This window comes from Pleurodeles waltl, chromosome 3_1 (assembly GCF_031143425.1).
Source record: "Pleurodeles waltl isolate 20211129_DDA chromosome 3_1, aPleWal1.hap1.20221129, whole genome shotgun sequence".
Classification (NCBI taxonomy): domain Eukaryota; kingdom Metazoa; phylum Chordata; class Amphibia; order Caudata; family Salamandridae; genus Pleurodeles; species Pleurodeles waltl.
The window spans coordinates 1,191,655,244-1,191,674,414 of record NC_090440.1 but is presented as its reverse complement, the minus strand read 5'-3'; positions in this window follow the sequence as shown (position 1 = coordinate 1,191,674,414).

The window sequence follows — 19,171 nt, the reverse complement described above, 5'->3', positions numbered from 1 at the left end:
GCCCATTGAGACATAAATATGGACAATTTCCAAGCCAAAAACTGCCAGAAACACTACGAGTGAGCATTCACACAGTGAACAAAAACGCATATAGGTATCTGCCACATTCACACACATTTAAGGAGTACAAATAGCAACTCACCTGCTCCTCTGGTCGCCCATACAGATTGGCATACAGGGGTAGGACCCCGTCTGCCAGCTTCTCCAGCTCCTCCGCGGTAAAGGCTGGGGCCCATTCCCCTGTAACACATGCCATCTCAGGGACCAGAGTCAGGACACAGCAGCATACGCAGTGGAGTTCTTCTCTTCTCGTAGTGCAGGAGTTAAGTGTTGAGGGCATGTCAAAATGGCGGTATATACCTTGGCGGTGTGCACCGTCACCGCCGACAGGGATCATGATTGGCCCAGCTTCCCCATTGACAACCATGTTATCCAATGATCAGGTGCACGGCGGTGAACACCGCCTACCGCCATGACGAGTAACACCAGCAGAATTAAGTCACTTCCACACTACACTACCTGTATGGCAGGAGGCTGCCATTTTGCATCCACCATGCCTCCATAGCCTGGCCGGGGGCCTCATCCATGGCTCCATTCCCTCTCCCCTTCGTCGAGTACTGACATGAGTACTTGTCCTCCACATGGAATCATGGTGGGAAGTGTGTCTACACTGTCATGCCATTATGACTGAGACACCTCAACACACATTAGCCTGACAGGATTACTTCCTTCTTTGTGTCTGTGTGAGGTACATTTGTGTTGCATGTAAAACATGAATTCTATCACCATGTGATACAAGTGTATGTCCCAACTCAATGTGTCTTCCTTCCTCCCCCATAGGTGCGGACCTATGTGGTAAGGGTCTGTACAGACCCCTGGTAAATCTGGCCACCATGGAGGAACGTCACATCATCATAAATTACTGCCTGAATCGAGCTGCAATCCTGGAACTCTGTGCAGAAATTGAGCCTGTTCTGAAGCCAGCTAATAGGAATCACTATGCCATGCATACAACTGTGCAGGTACTATCTGTGCTCCATTTGTTGGCCACAGGCTCATTCCAAGTGACAGTGGGCATGGCTGCCAGGGTATCTCAGCCAATGTTCAGCCACATCCTGTCCAATTTCCTGAATGCATTAGTACAACACCTGCAATGTTATGTCCAGTTTCCCCAAAGCGCTGATCTCACCGCCATCAAATCTGGATTCTATGCTTTTGCAAATATCCCCCATGTGATAGGTGCCATTGATTGTACCCACATAACTCTCATCCCCCCAAGAGTAAATGAACAGGTGTTTCAGAATCGTAAAAACTATCACTCCATGAATGTCCAATTGGTGTGTACTGCTGATCAGCACATTTCACGTTTCAGTGCAAGGTTCCCAGGATCAGTCCATGATTCATTTGTCCTGCGAAACAGCAGTGTGCCGCACATGATGGGACAACTACAGGGGGACAGAGCTTGGCTCTTAGGTGAGTGTGTTTGACACTGGATCAGTTACATAGCTGACAGGCAGACTGTATGCAAGTAGATAGTGTGTGTTTCCACCCTCTTTCGCCACTTTGCAGGGGATTCTGGCTACCCAAACATGAAATGTTTCCTGACACCTGTGAGGAATCCCAGGACAGATGCAGAAAGGCATCATAATGACGCACATGGTCAAACTAGGAGGGTGATTGAGCGGACCACAGGACTCCTGAAGGCAAGATTTTGTTGCCTGCATCTCTCTGGAGGAACCCTGTGCTATATTCCTGACACGGTGTGTAAGATAGTGGTGGCCTGCTGCATGCTGCACAACTTGGCTGTGAGGAAAGCTATTCCACTTCTGGAAGAGGAGGATGCTGTCCAAACCAGCCCTGCCACCTCAGAGGAGGGATGAGAGTGATGGAGAAGAAGAGGGAGAAGACATCAACTCCAGGACCCAGCTAATTGGGTAATACTTCCAGTGACTTTCAGGTACATTTCCTATGATGGTGTTGGCTTCACCGCATTGTTTCAGGGTGACTCATGTAGTAAGTGCTGTGGTTTCCCTTACCAGTGATGTGGCAAATTCATGATTGAAGTGGCAGATGTGAGTTAACGCAATGGAATGTACAGTGTGACATACTTCAGACACTACGGTCTGTTAGACACCCTCCTGCAATGCAAGTGGCATCATGATGGTAACTGGCTATTGCACACACAATCACATTTGATTGCTCATAAATAAGGACAGAGATTTAGCATGCACAAGTGTATTTATTCCAAGTCAAAACATCCAAGAGTGATGGGAAAGTGGGAGGGAGTGGGCACATGGTGAACAACGTTCTCAGGTACATTTGCACAGCTGTTGGTAGCACAGGGGAACAGTCCATATGGTTATTGGAAGATGATGAAGTGGCAGTGACATGTCAACAAGGTAGCTCAGTGGCAACCAAGTGAGACATCTCAGGGCGGAGTTACTTCCTGGCTGTGGGCTTGGTCTTGGCTGGTGTTTCAGTGGTTTGTCTGGGTCACAGGCCATGTTTGCGAGGGTGAAGCTGGGCTGCAGGGGAACGGGTGCTGGTGTCCTTTGAGTCCTCTGGCAGTGCCTCCAATCCATTAGCTGCTGCAGATGTAGATAGCAGGGCAGTGTCTTGGCTAGTGGAAGGGGCCTGCAGGTGGGTGGAGGACTCAGGCTGGATGTTTGTCGGGCGATGCAGCACCCCTGCAGTGGTTGCCATGGTAGCACTGAGCTGTTTCCATTGCTCCATGGCCTCCTGGTGGTGTGCTACCTGCAGCCACTGATTCTCCTCCAAGGTAGCCAGGATCTGGCCCATCCTTTCCTGGGAATGGTGGTATGCTCCCAGTACCTCAGCAATGACCTCCTGGGCAGCAGCAGACCACCTTGGGCCACTGATACTCTCCCACTGGCCCTAGCCCCGTGTGCCTGTGTCCCATGCACAGGTCTGGCAGTCCCACTTGAAACAGGCCCTTCATCATCCTGCGTGGTGGTGGGTGGGTACTCGGACCTCTGTACATGTGGGCAGCTAGTCTATGGTCTGGGGACACTGATGTGGGGGCGTTGGGCCAGAGCTGATGGTGGTGGCTGGTTGGTAGGGATGTCAGTGGTGTCCTGGGTGGGGATTCTGGAGGGCAACTGTCTAGGGGTGTGGGATAGGCCAGGGATTTGCTCTGTGTCCAGACATCCATCAGCACTCTCCTGAGTGGGCCCTTCATCTTCAGGTGGAGGACTGGCACGCCTTAACGTCACCATCAGAGTGGCATGGGTGGTGGTGCCTCTGTGTGAGAGAATTGAGATATGGGTGTCCTGCTGATTCTTCTCATTTGCAGCACTGGTCAGCAGTAATTGGTGGTTGGATTCCCATGTAGTGGCATGCAGGGTCCCTTCATGTTCTCTTTGATGCATTTATTGTGGGGAGGTGGTGTACTATGGGTGTTGTGGTGCTCCTGAGATTACATGCATGGGTTGGTGACTCTGCATGGGGCTGGATGGTGATTTGTATGGGGGATTGTGGGCATGCAGATGACATGGATATGAGTGTGTGGGTGTTGTGGACTCGGTGGTAATGGGAGGGATTGAGTGATACCTGCATTACAGGTGTGGTGACTGTTGGGGTATTGTAGTTGACTTACCGAGTACAGTCCTCCAGTGAGTCCAGTGAGGCCCTCTGGGTGCAGGATAGCTAAGGCCTTCTCCTCCCAGTCGGTGTATCGGGGGAGGCAGGGGAGGACCACCACAAGTCTTCTGTACGGCGATATTGTGCCTGGATGCCATGGAACGCACCTTCCCGCAGGTCGTTCCATCTCTTCCTGATGTCGTCCCTTGTGCGTGGATGGTTTCCCACTGCGTTGGCCTTGTTGACTAACTTCTGCCATAGCTCCACCTTTCTGGCCAAGGGTGTCTGCTGCAACTGTGCCCTGAATAGGTGTGGCTCGACCCTGAGTATTTCATCCACTATGGTCCTTAACTTCCTGTCGGTGAAGCGGGGGTGCTTATGGGGTGCCTTGGTGTGTGTTGAAGGTGGTGTGTTGTAGGTATGAGGGTGCTATTGTGTGGTTGGGTGTGTGGCTTGTGATGGTGAGTGTGCAATGTATGAGTTTTGGTGGTGTTTTTGTGTGTGTGACTTGTGTGATGGTTAGTTCAGTGTATGCGTGTTATGGTGTCAATATCTGTTGTGCTATTGGCGTTGCAATGGATTTTGGGGTGTGTATGTGTGTGTTTTAAAGTGTTGTGGATGTGTGTCAGGTGTGTGCTTTTCGAACCTGCCAATGTGAGCATTTGTTGTTGGCGGGTCCCATTGTTGGCCATGGTGGTCCGTACCGCCAATGACCGTTCGACATTCACCGTCTGCCGAGCTGATTTGTGCATCATTTGGTGGGCGGGCATTTGTTTGCATGGCGGTGGCAGGGTGAGGTGTACTGCCTTTCCGCCGTCATTGGCCCTTGCAATGGGTGGAGGTTGCAAGATTTTTGGAGGTTTGTCTTTTTGGCATTATTATACAGCGGTGTGCAGTTCACCACCACTGGTGGTCTTTTGTTCACCGTCAGCATGGCGGTCGGTGGTGATTGCCACTGAGTTCATAATGAGGACCAAAGTTTGGTCATCTACCGCCCTCCTCAAGCAATATGCAGAACCGTTAGGATCTCTTTTAGGACACTCCAGTACACTGTACCCTTTTTATGTTGGTGGTGTTCAGGTGGAAAGCTTCCTCTCTAGATGATGCCTTCATGGCACAGATCCTCATTGGCACTACGGTTCTAATTACAAGTCATGTGGAACAAAATTAACACATACTTTGAATCATTAATTTTGTTCTGCATTAACTATGAGATGTTTGGGTTTTCCACTTTTGGTATTACTGGCTGTGGGAGAAAAAAATACAATTCATCTGGTCAGCCGTAGTAAAAAACTTTATTTCGGCCACAAGGCTATACTAGTCAAACATAAAAAGACAAAAAGCAAAGCTTGGCAGCAGTTCCATACCATTCAATACCTACTAGCTGGGGTCCACAAATTACAACCATAAAAGTACACTAAAAACAAAGGGCAAATCACCCTTGAATTAATACATTTAACTGGACACTATGTGGAAATAAAATGTTTAATGGCATAAAATCATAATACAGCTAAATGCTCCATAAGGGTGACAGAAGACCTGTTAGGTCCAGAAACAAAGAACAATGCAAGCAAGATAAAATGGATAAAAGATGCTGTCACAGTTTGGCATACTTAGAACCAAAGCAGTGGCACTGGTTGACAGTCACATTCAAGCTGCGCTCACAAATAGAAGAAGCATTTGCAATGCAATAGGTCTTGCATTTTCTTGAGTTAGAGCTTTTGGCATTGCAACTTCTTGCTGTACAACTTGGTTAACCCTGCCTTATAATTTTGTCTTTTCTGTCATGTTTTGGTTGTACTGGCAGCTACTGACATCAGAAATCACAAGCCCTTGAGCAGAGACGAGAAGATGACTGTGCTGCCTTGAGTTGTGTAAATGTCTGAACAGAAATTGGAAAATTAGTCTGGAAAAGTATTTTTCTTTTTAATGTTAACAGAATGAAAAGTCTTGCAAGCATTTCTGCCTCATATTTCAACAAAGCTGGAATGAAGTTAACAGCAGCAGAGCAGCCTGAGAAGATTTGTGGCCCCAATTAAGTAGATAAGCAATGCTCTGTGTGCAGATGTCTCTTAGGGCTGGCAGGGAGTGGGTCTGGAGAGGGAGACTCAGATATGACACTCTGCAAGTTTCACATCATTGCTTCTAGGTTTAGCTACATTCAATTAAATTAAATTAAATTCAATTTGCATTTTCAAAGCGCGCTACTCACCCGTAGGGTCATTCTACCAGAAAGAGTATATTGTGTCATTCATGAGCAGTGAGCTAAATGTTTAGGCACTGGGTGTTTCTTTTGTAAAATAAGCTTATTTTAGGAGCCAAAGGTAAACGAGGACAGCACTGGAAAAACGCCAAAACAAATGTCAGTGACATGGGAGGAGGTGGGAGGATCGAATGCTGCAATAAAACGACAGCTACCAGCCTAAAACACCCACAATGAAAAGACAGCGACAAAGAAATTACAAAAGTAGTCCGTCACAGCAACAGATAAAGAAACCAAAGTGAAATAATACAGTAGTTGGACACTGCTCGGAAACAGAACAAGCATTTACAATGCAGTGGGTCTCATGTTTACTCGAGTTGGAGCTATTAGAGTTGTAAATTCCTAACTGGACTTTTCTTGCCACATAAATTGAAAATGAAAAGTAAAACAGTTGACATAAGCAAGCCAATTCAAAGCTCCACGGCCACTGTGAGTGTGAAGAAGAGACACAAAAGAAAAAAGTTTGCTCACAGTCAAACGTATTGGCAGTTGTGCAAATATCCATGTAACAGGGTCGATGGACAAAGCGATAACAAAACTGCCCCAAGGAGGGAGAAATGTAAAGCATTTACCAATGATGATAAAGGATTTTTTAAAGCAATCCCATGAACGAGTGATAGCGGTGGGCATGTGGTGGTCATGGTTAAAAACCCACAGATAGATTACAAGACGTCAGAGCGCTCGCACACTCAACCTAAAAACCTGGGTCAGCAACACTATGGCCTCTGTTCCCGTGACTGCCCTTCCCTGCTCTGGTGTTGGCCTGTCAGCACCACCTCTGTGCTATGAATGTCCAACTGGTAAGACAAAGGGGCCTATTCACAGAGGAGTTTTGGGGTATGGAAAGAGTACTCTAGTACTCTTTTACATACTTTTATATGACTTGGTGAAGTGCCCCCAGTACATCAAAAACTGGAATAAAATAGAAACATTCAGGGAATATTCATATACAATTAGTACAAGTACAATGGACTGTGCTTTCTTTGCACTTTTACCAGTAGGGAGTTAGATGTCTGCGGCGGAGTCACAAAGCTATGTAAGATTAGTTAAAGGGTACTCCGGTAACACCATCTCCCGCCCTGTACTCATAAATACTTTTTTTAATGTGCCCATAATTATTCATCTTAAAAATAGGTCTAATCTCTGGCAGGGGTGGTGATAATCACATAAAGACATGAAAGTGTACTGTTGTCATAAAGGAAATAGTATGAGGTGACAAATGTTTTAAATGTGCCGGTACTGTCAGATACTAAGTACCTGCACTTTGTTTTGAGAGGAAGAGTAGCTGAACTTCCTGGCAGAGGTGCAATACTTTTAATTGGAGAGTACCAGCAGTTCTCTGAAGTAGGTTCTCTGGTATAGGGTATCCACGCTTCCATTTCCCCGTTTCAAACACTGGAAGTGACCTGCAGATACCTGTAGAGTTTTAAATAAATTTGGAGATGCAATTTTACCTCTTAAAGTGCAAATTGGCTGACTGGAGAATTTTCTCCGCACATGGTTTCTGTTTGATCGCTTTAAAAGATGGCTCCATAGCGATAGCCCCTCCCAAAGTCCGGGTCTCGCACAGTTGCGGTCCTCCCACAGGGCCTACCCGCGCCTAATCTCCGGCCATCAGCTCACCAAACCTTGCAGCCGGCAATTATCAGAGAGGGTTTTGTGGCTGACCGATTATTGCTGATAATATTTCAAGCAGGTGCCATTTTTTGTGGCCTTAACCTCTAAATCTTGTAATAACAACTTCCAAACTTTTCACACAAATATTGACACTGGCAAAGCACGTCAGATTCAGCCGCTGATCCTTTCATAGTGTGAGGTGTCTTTTTACCTAAAAATGTCGGTAATTGCAACAGATCTTCCTTACTGCTCAGACCTACAGTCACTGACGTTTACAGGGGGACATATCTCTGAGCTATTTATTTCTGCACAGCAAGGGCAGCGTGGACTGTGAATTGCACTTTGGCAATACAAAGCACACCATTGCATGTTTCTGTTTATTAAAGCTCCTGTTTAACGTACTTCTCTTCTGTATATTTGGGAAATGTGCCCAATTGTTTATATAAATTGTACCAACTTAAACCATAACGCAGAAAATCTGGTTATCGTCGCGCACTGATGACCAAATGTATTACTTTCCACAAGCGGTTCCAAATTCCAGAGAAACACACCAGAACATCGGTTACTCAGTAGTACAGAGATGATGTGTGCGTATTTTCCTGTTTGGACCGAACTCTAAGAAGTAAACGACCAGGAACATTGAATAAGCGGCTGCAAAAAGATGACGTCTCATTTGTGTTCCTATATTTGTTTAACCTATCTCAGGTTTCCAGCTACAGCCAACCATATAGTGGTGACGTCATGCATTGTTTTCAACACTGGGTTGAATTCCCCTAGAATCAACAACTCAGTACATTGTTTCTCCATCACAGAAGTCATACCTTGCTTTCCCACTGGATTCACACTACCTAAAGCAAACAGTGCCATCAACTCTGCCACGCTTTAAACATCAATTCCTTTGGAAATTGCACTTTAACATAGGGCGAAACAGCCCTTAATGTATGTGAGCAGAGGAGAAAAAATGTAAAGTAAAACAGTTGACATAAGCAAGTCAATTCAAAGCGCCACGGCCGCATGAGCATAAGCACGAAGGAGAGACACAAAAGGAAAAAGAATTTCGCTCACAGTCAAACATATCAGCAAACGTGCAATTATCTATGTAACCAGGTTAGTCCCCCAGGAGGTAACAAAACCGCCTCAAGGCAAGACAAATATAAAGCATTTACCAATGTCAATAAAGGATTTTTGAAAGGCAAGCTCACGAACGGGTGCTAGTGATGGACGTGGGGTGGGTGTGGTTAAAAGCCCACATAGTTCCCTAGAGGTCGGAAAAGCAGTGATTGCACGCTGCTATGCTCAACCTAAAAAGGAGGGAGAAAAGGGCAGAACTAACACTAGCAAGCAAGATTTTTTAAAGGACACTGCAACCAACAAATGGAATCGCTTTAAGTCATAATAAGTATATTAAAAATTGTACACAAGATTGAACGCTTGCGCTTGACCTAAAAAGAGGAGGACAAAAACTACTTTTCAGGGTCTGCTATGTGTTCGTACCAGCATAATAATTAATCTAAGTGTCTGAGCTACCTTTGATAGAATGCCCTAGGCTAGCAATACCAACTGCGATGAGAGATAATTATACAATTATTGTATGGGTGGTAGCTAAGATATGCCATTTTAATGAGTGATGTACTATATTCCTGCAATAAATGCCTTGAAGTTCTTGGACAGACAGTACAATTAAAAGATGCATCCTAAGAATTATATTTCAATCGCACAATACAATTATTAGAATTCCATGTAAAAAGATGAACGAGTGGTCGTACAATCTAGGCATTGACAACGGCTGAACAAGAGACTGCTGGGTGACCACAAGTCTATCTTCTGGAGTATTACAATTAACGAGGCCAAGTGAGTGCTAGTGGTAAGAGCAGGGTCAGGACAAGAAGCGGGGTGCCTCTCAATATGGGACTATGCAGGAATGGTACCCCACAGCTTTACACCTGGGTCAATAAGGACCTTCTCTGTGTAATCCACATCCTACCTAAATGTCTGCAACAGCACAGGCATACTGGGGGCTAGGGTCAGATCTTAATATTCCTGAAAGCCAGGTTGTGTTGGTGAGTGCCCAGGTGCCTGCAAACTGGCTTAAACCAGGTGGATCGGAAGCAGACATAAGCTCTGCAGGTAAAAAAGACATGTGCCTAAGTTTCATTAGTATGTATGCAGCCTGGGCAACGTAAAGGTGTAGATGACAATGTCCATTTGGCTGTACATGTTTTAAGTGGCAGAAAACCCACGCTGAATTGGATATAGAGTTTCCTATCAATAGATTTTGTGATGATATCCAGGTATTGCTCGTATGCATTAGCAGGTTTAACGTCTGTAAACTGCCTTGTCAATGCCCCTCTTGAGGCATTCATCTAATCGTTTCGAGCTTCCCAGTCCCAGTAGTTCCTCTTCAGCTGCTTTTTGAACAGAATAAGGTCCTGGGAGCGGTGTTCCAAGCCCCCTGCATACCCAAAGCCGATAGGGAGTTTTTAATGTTGCCAAGCCAAGTTATTTTGTGTGAATTGTCCAATCTGATTAACTCCTGAAACACTTCGGGCATAAGCTGCTAGCTCTGCTGTGGTGACTAATGTTCACCAAAATAGGAGTGGTTGCAACCTAGCTTTGTCTTGGATTGATTTTCTGTCCATGTCTAGCAAAATGGGGTGTAGGGATGTACTAACTGACAATAGTACCAATGTCATTATTAACTTAATGTTCTGACTTCATAAGATCTATGGTGACGGAGAACTTCCAGAGCTCCACTCCATAAAAAGCTGTGCCCACTGCTTTCAAGTTATAAATCTGCAAGGCAGGTTTTACTTACTTACTATAGGATGCAGAGTGCTCTCTCATTAGAATGCCCATGACTTGTCTGTGTTTCATGACCATTTTTTCGACATGGGGCTTCCAAGACATGTTAGTCATTAGCTTGACGCCCAGATAATCAAAGGCTTCCACCCAATCAAGTTCAACTCCCCTCATGTAGATTCTCCCCCAAACGGATTTGTGCTGATTTATGGCCATGCATTTGGTCTTTGTCTTGTTTATCTTCAGGCCAGGCATGGTAGAAGATGTTTCAGACCACCTGGGATTTTAGATATTAGTAACGTATTGTCAGCGAAGAGGATTGTAGACGCTTTTTCCTTGGCGAGAGTAGGGGGATGAGTGGGACATAGAGAGAGAAAATAAACAACTTCATTCAAATATAAGGAAAAGAATGTTGCAGCAAGTACTAATCCCTGGTGCAAACTCTTGCACACAGGAGTTTAGTCTGTGAGCTGCCCCTGCTCCCGCCAGCAAATCTTTGCAAAGATGTCCTCATGAAGGCGGACGACCAGAGCTAGGATCTCCTGTGGCATTCCCAGGTCAGAGAGTGGTCCATAGCTTTTCTCTCTGTACCAAATCAAAGGCTGACTTCAAGTCAACAGAGGCCACGTAAGGATGGCCCTGTTGATTAGGACAGTTTTCCAGCACAAAAGGAAAACCAAAAGACCTGATCTATTGTGCTGGTTTTCTTTCTGAAGCCAGCCTGCAAGGGCAGTAGTATGTTTTTTTCCCTCAATCCAATCCTGGATCTTGGTTAAGACCTCCTAGGAGAATACCTTTCGTGCAGAGTCGATTAGAATGACGGGTCTATAGTTGGTAAGTAGATTTCGATATCCCTTCTTGTGAATAGGTACCTCAGCTCCTTCCCAAGATAACAGGAATAGGAGCCCTCCTTACTTTTGCGTTTGACACGTGTATCTTTTCCAGTTTTCCTTTTTGTGAATGAATATATCCCCTTGCATGCCATCAGGCCCTGGAGCTATGCAACGCACAATAGCGTTTATGGATGTGGTGATGTCTCTTCTGTCAAACTGATCCACTTGCCCTAGAGGCAAAGGTGAAGTAGAAGGTCCCTGTGCAGTGGTCTGAATTTTGTCACTGTACATATTTGTATGTGATTAGTCCAGACAGGCATTAAAATATGATTGTTTGGTTGGGATGTCATAGGTTTGCCTTCCCAAGTGACCAGAGATCACAATTTACTTGAGTCCCTGTTTGGGCATGTTACTGCGAGGTCATGCCAACTCTCAACATCCTAATCTTGTTTTGCTTTACGCTGTGTCTTCTCGTCAGCCTTTCTCACCACACTTATTAGGCCCTGATTTTTAGACCTTATTGCTAAGGTCATCTGTTTTCTTTGCATCTGCATTCCTTGTTTAACTATAGATTAGGGTTTCAGACTTTCTTTTTAGTTGCTTTGACAGACACTAGAAAGTATGAGGCTATGTGCTCAAAGAAGCGTGTATGGATATTTGTTACTTACTCTACATCTAAGTCCCCTGCTAAAATGCTGTCTGACTTGTCTACGGTTGGTTACTTGTAGATCATGGTGGATATGAGCTAAGATGTCATATTGTAGCACCAAGTGAAACCACTTTAGATGTTGGTTATCATTGGAAAATACAATGTCCTTTGTAATGCGGGGCGAAAGACGGCCAGATGGCCGTTTTTCGATTAATGAGGATAGCTAACAAATAGGGGATTGTGACCAATCTTAAGCCTTTCGCTGCTTACCATATCGTCAACATTTTGCCGCAACCTCAGGTCGACCACAACATAATCATTGCGACTAGCGCAATTTGTTCTGTTGAAGTTTGGGGCGCCTTATTTGTCAGACTAAGGGCCAGATGTAGCAAGGCATTAGTGCCTCGCAAACGGTGAAAAACGCCGTTTGCGAGGCGCTAATGCCCGCACGCCACCATCCACGTGAGTGCCCATACTCGCTATGGGGTCGCAAACTGCGACCCACCTCATAAATATTTATGAGGTGGGTCTTTGCGACCCCATAGGGAGTCGCAGAAGGTGTCTGAGACACCTTTCTGCATTTCCTTTTGCGAGGTGCAAATTGCGAGTCGCTGGGACTCCTAGGAAACCTACCTACATCTGGCCCTTAGTTCTGCAATTGGCTGCCCTTACCCCCATTTCTAGGGTTAAAGCCTTCAATTGAAGAGATACTTGTGACCCCTTTTTTATCGGGCCTAAGTCCAACTGGGGGAAGACTCACAGATAATCTTCCTCTCTTGTTAGGGTGACATCCTCCCTATCTAGGGGCTCAAAGGCCGTTTTGAAATTGCCAGGAATGATAAGATGACAGTGGGACTCTCTCTTGTTCAGGTGTTCTTCTAGAATTTGTGGTGTTATTGACAACTTGCCTCCCGTAGTGCCTCTGACATCTGCATCTTCCTCTGACGTAGATGTCATATACCGCTATAGTGCAGTTCTTGTGATCCCTCACCTGAACACCCAAGATATCAGGGCATTCTATGGCACTCTGTGTGATTGTACAATCAAGGGAAGCTCTGACCCATATTTGCAACCCACCAGATGGCCTTCCATAATTGTTAGGGGTGGCGAGAATTCAATAACTTAAATACTGCCAGCGCGTCTGGTCCTTAGTAAGTAAACTTACAAGGGGACACGTATAGGTAGATGAACCTTTTGGATCACATTGAGTATCCTAGTCAAGTGGTAACCAATGGATCATCAATAAACATATAATCAACAACAACCATTAATAAATTCCCTATCTAATAAGAAAACACCATCGCTCTCAAAAAGGTTCATCATTTTTATTCCTGATTAGTTCCAGTTCTAATCAAAACCCTTTATTCAACTTTATTGTTAATCAAACTTTATTAGCATCATAAACTATTCACCATGAATTATTGATAAGCAAAACGAACATCAACAAAAGTCAGCAAATTCTTTAACATTTTGAATAATTCAGCAATGCAAGTCAGTCGGTCAACTGTCACTGTTAAGTCACCCTTGTCAGCTTACCTAACTCAAATTAGCATCAGCATGTGGGTCTGCATGCAAAAACAATTTAGACAAAAATCATTAATTTGGAAAAATCTATCTAAAGATAGAAAAAAAAATGTAAAACAGCGCAGTTGGTACCTAGAAGAAAAAGCACACATTAGTCAGTCACATTATTATAGCTACCTATCCAAGATAGATCAGCAACTAGTCAGTCTTCGTCTCCTGGTCATCAGTCATCAGCAAGTATCAGGCTCACAGAGGGGAAGCCCAATTATCAGCATTTCGGACAGCGTCTCCCGACGTCATCAACTTTCGCCTCTCCGCTCTTCAATCTCTTCCTTTGTCATGACTTTTTATTAGGGTCTCTCAGTCCGTCCCACAAATTGGGAATTGGTCAACCTCATCAGGGGTTATGATTCTAACCTATAGTTTTTGTTTACCACTTGTTTACGTCGGTTCAAGCATCAAGTTCCATTAATATGATTGATCCTTCTGTCGATGAGAAAATCATCTGGCTATCCAGGTAACACAATTGTTGCCCACAGTCTTTTAGTCAGTGCCTCTATTGTTCAAATCCTGGGAAAGTACGTTTAGCCTACTCTACACATAATTGTATCAATTTGTTTTCATAATCTCCTGTCTTCTGGTACATTTGCAGAAATTTTCTAGCAGAGCCCGTCTGAACTCTGTGCAGTTCAAGGTCCCTTCCTCAGTTCCAGTCCTCGGCAGCTCATCGCGTCTCCATGTTTAAGCAAGCAAGGCCCAGCGCCGACCAGGCCTCTAGTTCGCCTAAGTTAAGAATATGAAGCATCATAAAACATAGATTATACGATCAAATATGACATATTTGTACATAACTTTTAATATTTCTCATTACTTTAGCATTATTAACACACATGGTGACCACTCCCCCTGGGCACATTTTGCTCAGACACGTTATATTCAATTATTAGTTTCTTTTAGCAATATTTCTCGTTTGTATGTATACGCAAATCATTAGAAATTTCTCATATTAGCATATCTGCTCCAACAATACCCAGCAGATGCCGAACTTCTCTATTAAATATTTCCAATCGGGAGCATTCTAGATCTTAAACCCACCAAGTTCCAGGAGACTACCAATGACTCTCTAGCTGGATCAGTTAGGGATAGAAATGTTCTTGAGGGAGAAGCCTCTGAATGTGTATCTAATGATGGGCTGGAATTGGCTGAGAGGGTTTGCTTGTTGTTACTAGGAGTGATTCCCAGGTTGTTCCGTAACTCAGCTGTTCCATGGGCACAGGAAGTGATGGTGTTCAGTCTGGCAACTTCACCTGCACTCAGGGAAGGGTGTGGGGTGGAATGCATCTGGCTCACAATTCTAACCCTATTGTTATCACTAAAAGAAATTAAGCATGGCAATAGAGTGGATATAGTGAGCTTGCGAGGTATTAATAGTCAATCTTAATCTCCTAATGTGGAATCACCAGCTACATGATGTTGAAGATTGCTCAGGGTGTTTGTGTGCCTATTGACCACCTATTAGTATTTGAATTGGATGTTAGAACTTTGGGGAGGCCGGACTGGGGGTATTGGTCCTGGCATCAAGAGCCACCGAGCTGTCTGCTAGCTTTCCATCAACCATGATTAAGTTGATGCAGTCTAGCTCTTGATTATGGGAACACGCTGAGGATGTCTTCCCTCATGATTGACTTGCATCCCTTCACATCGTTGAACCAAAGGATGACTTTGTTCTTTAGTGAGACCGACTCTTCATAGCTTGCAGGGGAAGGGAGCTTGGGTACATTTACCATGTAGATCTGGGTGGTGAGGGTTTGGCTTATGGTTTTACTATGCGGGCAGTTATGTGCCCATTCAGTTGTTTAGCCCTAATGGTATGGCTCTTGAAGTGTATTTCCCTGTATTATTGGGATAGGAGGGACGTGCTTTCCTCTCGGGTCTATGTTCCTTGCGAGTGCCACCATTGGAGTTTCTTGAGGAATCCCTCTGGCATGCCTAGCCGTGGGCATTCCTGAGAGGCTAGGGGCTGCGTTTCTCTCTGACCTAGAACTGGTTTGCTCTTTGCTAGTCTTGCTACTTACTCCCTCTTGTCAGCTAGTCATTGCTTTAGCATGCCTGTTGATTGAATTATCAATTTCTTAAGACCCACCATAACTGTTTTCAATTCTTTTATTTGTGCTATGGTAGCCTCTTTTTTGGGTGGTGGAGTTTCCAGAAAAGCTATCATTGCATCCTCCTCAGATGGGACCTCTCTAGCTGGTGGGGCTCCTGTTAGGTCAGAAAGCGGCATGAAGCGATTACTGCGTGGCAGATCTGGTGGCTAGGGGTATTTGCTAGAGACACTGGGATTCTTTAAGTTGCCATTAGTAGTGGCAAGTGCATGTGCATGTTCAATCTTGGGTTAAAGTCTAGGAGATATCTTCCTGGCAGCTTGTTGCTTAAAAAGTTCTGGGAGTGTTTGGGTGGATTTTTTTGTTTTTCAGCATGGGCCGCATTGGCATTGTGCAAGCTATCTGAGCCTATGATTGATTCAACCTCTTCGATCAACTGACAGTGCTGTTGTTGGACTTCTTTTGTGCCTTCCTGGGTTTGTGGACTCCCTCTACTGGTTCCGTCACCTTGCGCTTAACCATTCTTTAATGAGAACTACAATAGGTGGAAAATTGGGGAGAATAACCCCAGTAAGAGTGGTGGAGTCAATGTGTCAGTCGGTCACTGGATTTTAATACTACTATCTTGGCTGTGCTTTCAAGAGTGGGCAGGATAGTAATCTGCACACACCTGCCAACATGTACTGGGCAGAAATTGCAATGGAAGCATTTCATTTAAAATTGAATTAGGCAAGGATCTACCAGCCAAACATTCAATACGCATCATTGAATTATTAAGTGAAATGGGCAGTCCACAACAACACCACATCCGCAGGCGAAGAGTAGTTTGATACAGAGTCTTTGAGCAAAGGTTAACCTGCAACCACAGCGGCCCCAAACCACACAGGTTAAATCACAAATGCATCAAACGCAGGATCTGCTTAAGTAGAGAAGGACAGAACCTTTGCCACAAGGCCAAGAGGGGTGACTCTGCCCTTCCAGTGCACATGATTTAGCTTCTGTAGCAAACAACCCCCTCACTGGCCAAGCACAGCTTAAAGGAAAAAATGGAACGCACAGCAGAGATACTAGCAGTGAGTTATTCCAGCAAGTCCCTCCTTGCTGTTATGAGGTCCAATGCAGCTTTAAGACCCCCTTGATGGAAGCCACAGACTCTAAAGCACAATGCACCCTCATGAGTCAGAGAGCAGCCCGGATAGTAGCAGATAGCTGGATAGTGGTGGGTTGTTTTTTCTTGTCAAGTTCTTCCCAGCCGATAGCTGAAAAAATCTGTAAGGTGTGCAAACTTGTGCAGAGGTCATGGCGATAAATGTTCTGCAGCATAAGCAAGTAGTCTTCTGCAAAACGAAGGCGGTAGTTCCGCCCCGGCTCCTCCTGGCTCTAACAGGTGCATCATGGGCCTGCCTTGGTCCAGGCTTTGCACTGGCGCAGCCCACACTGGGGGTATACACACTGTGCTATATAGCGCTGAAGGTGAGAATCAGATGTGGGCGTTGGCGGACCTCCTCCTTTTCTCCGTGACAGTCAAGATCTCGTAGTCCCCTGCCGCAACCAAAGTATAGTCACACTGAGCTACATAGCGCTGAAGGTGGGAATAAGGTGCAAGCATTGGGTGGCCAACTCCTTGGCCCAGTGAGAGTCTGAGACTTGTAGTCCGCTGCCGCAATCTAAGCATCCCAGTGGTCACTAATTCCAGGTGAAAAAATCACACAAGTCTCTAGGCTCTAGCTGCAGCAACAATCAGACATCACTTAGTGGGTTTTTTTGTAAAATTTGGTGGGGCATTCAATGCTCCTGCATATTAGAAAAGATAAGCTTCACCCCACATGCCCATGCATACATTTTCCACCTGCTTAGTGCAGGTGGTAAATGTATTCAGTGATAGCCTCCTGTGGGGTGTTACAAGCCGTCAAATTAGCCACACAAAGTAATTCCCTTTACAGGCATCATACTCATAAATTAATTGACCAAGGGTGATTTTACCAGGCACAGTGCTGCAGTCACAGTACAATGCAACTCATAATCAGGGCCCAATTCTTGAACGTTTCACCAACATCTTAAACTGAAACAATTTAAAATGGAGATTCTATTGATTGCTCTCCCACGCACCACCACACCACCCTTCCAGTAAAAATATGGATAAATTCACTGAACTTGCATAGTTTAGTCCGTCCTGGTAGTATGAGATAAGCTTACCAATGTTGAAGCAAGCATAGATAAGTAGGTGTGATTTCGTCATCCAGAAAACATCTGTTTCCTGGGTAATCTGTTTCCTGTGCATCGGTGGGTAATCAGGGACACAGCAACTTTATTCTCCGGATATTTAGTGTGTAGGGGCCCATGTGAAGGAAAATGTCTTCGGTTCTGCAAATGGTTCTGTGTTAGGGGAAATGGCAGTGGGGACAAAAGGCATCCCTGGCGAATGCTCCTTGTCAGAAAAAAGGATTCTAGAGATCTGACCCCTGAGTCGTATTGCAGTTGTTGGCCAGTCATATTTTACCATTACCATGGTAATAAAGCGTTAGCCAAAGCTCACTGATTTCATAGCTTATGTCAAGAAGGTCTATTCTACACAGTTAAAAGATTTCTCAGTGTCTAAGAACACTAACATTGCCAGGAAATATTTTGTGTGCCTTATTTGATCTGGTAAAGTAAGCGCCCAATGCTGTGAGTTTGTCTAGAGGAAATGAAGTCAGTTTTATCTGCATGGATCTGGTTGAACAAAATCCTATATAGTCTAATGGTTGGGATCTTGGGATAGATTTTGGCGGCAATGTTTTGGAGGCCTACAGGCCTGTATGAGGAACAGAGCTGAGGATCCCATCCCCACTTAAGTTTCACCGGAATCACAGCTTCTCACGTAGTGGGGGTACACTTGACAGTTTTCAGCTACATAATTAAAGTGACAGTAAGTGCGATGAACATGAGGAAAGTAAGCACCACTGGTAATAGCTCTCACAAAGAAAGTCCAAATGTTTCTTTCAGAAAGGTACTCCAGAACTGCTGTTCAAGCCCATGTGATTTTGCATCTGGATAGAGGTAATGCCCTACTCTGTGACCTACCAGACTCAACACTGGCACCCTTTTGGGGCTCCCTACAGGCTGAAGCACATTCTCATCCAGGGCCGGAAGACATGATGTCATCAACACCACGCAGATGGCATTCCATGTGCTCCCCTTGCCAGCCCAAACCATCTACAGAACTAGCTGCATCATTTACCAAGCCATCACAACTGACAGCACCGCTTATCCTGCAGTTAAGCTCATTATCTCTGGTGGTTTTCGACATACCTGCAATCAGGGCACCAGAAGACTGACTGTAAAAAGGAAAAAAACAAGACAGCAGGCCTTTTCCATCTATGCACCCAAGATCTAGAACTACATTCCTGTATCCATCAGAACTTCCCCAACGCTGCTTCAATATAGGAAAGACCTGAAGTGTCATTTCTTTAAAGAACACTATACCACAATACATTATTCGTTCACAACTCTTTTACTCTCCAACTTTAAGCTTGCCTTTGGCCTTTTCCTTTTGTCTAGGTTTGCCCTATAGAAATATCATATACATTTTGATGCAGTTCTTGTCAAATATCTTCAGAGTTTCTAAGAGAATGCTCCTGCAAGACATCTTACTGGTTTAGAGCTGCCTGTGTAACTCTCCTGCCAAATTAAAAGCTCTTATCAGGATATTATCCCACACTGCAAATTCTGCTAGGACTAATGGGTAGTTAGGAAAGAATGTGTCTTGCACTATACTATGGGAGTATACCATGACTACAAT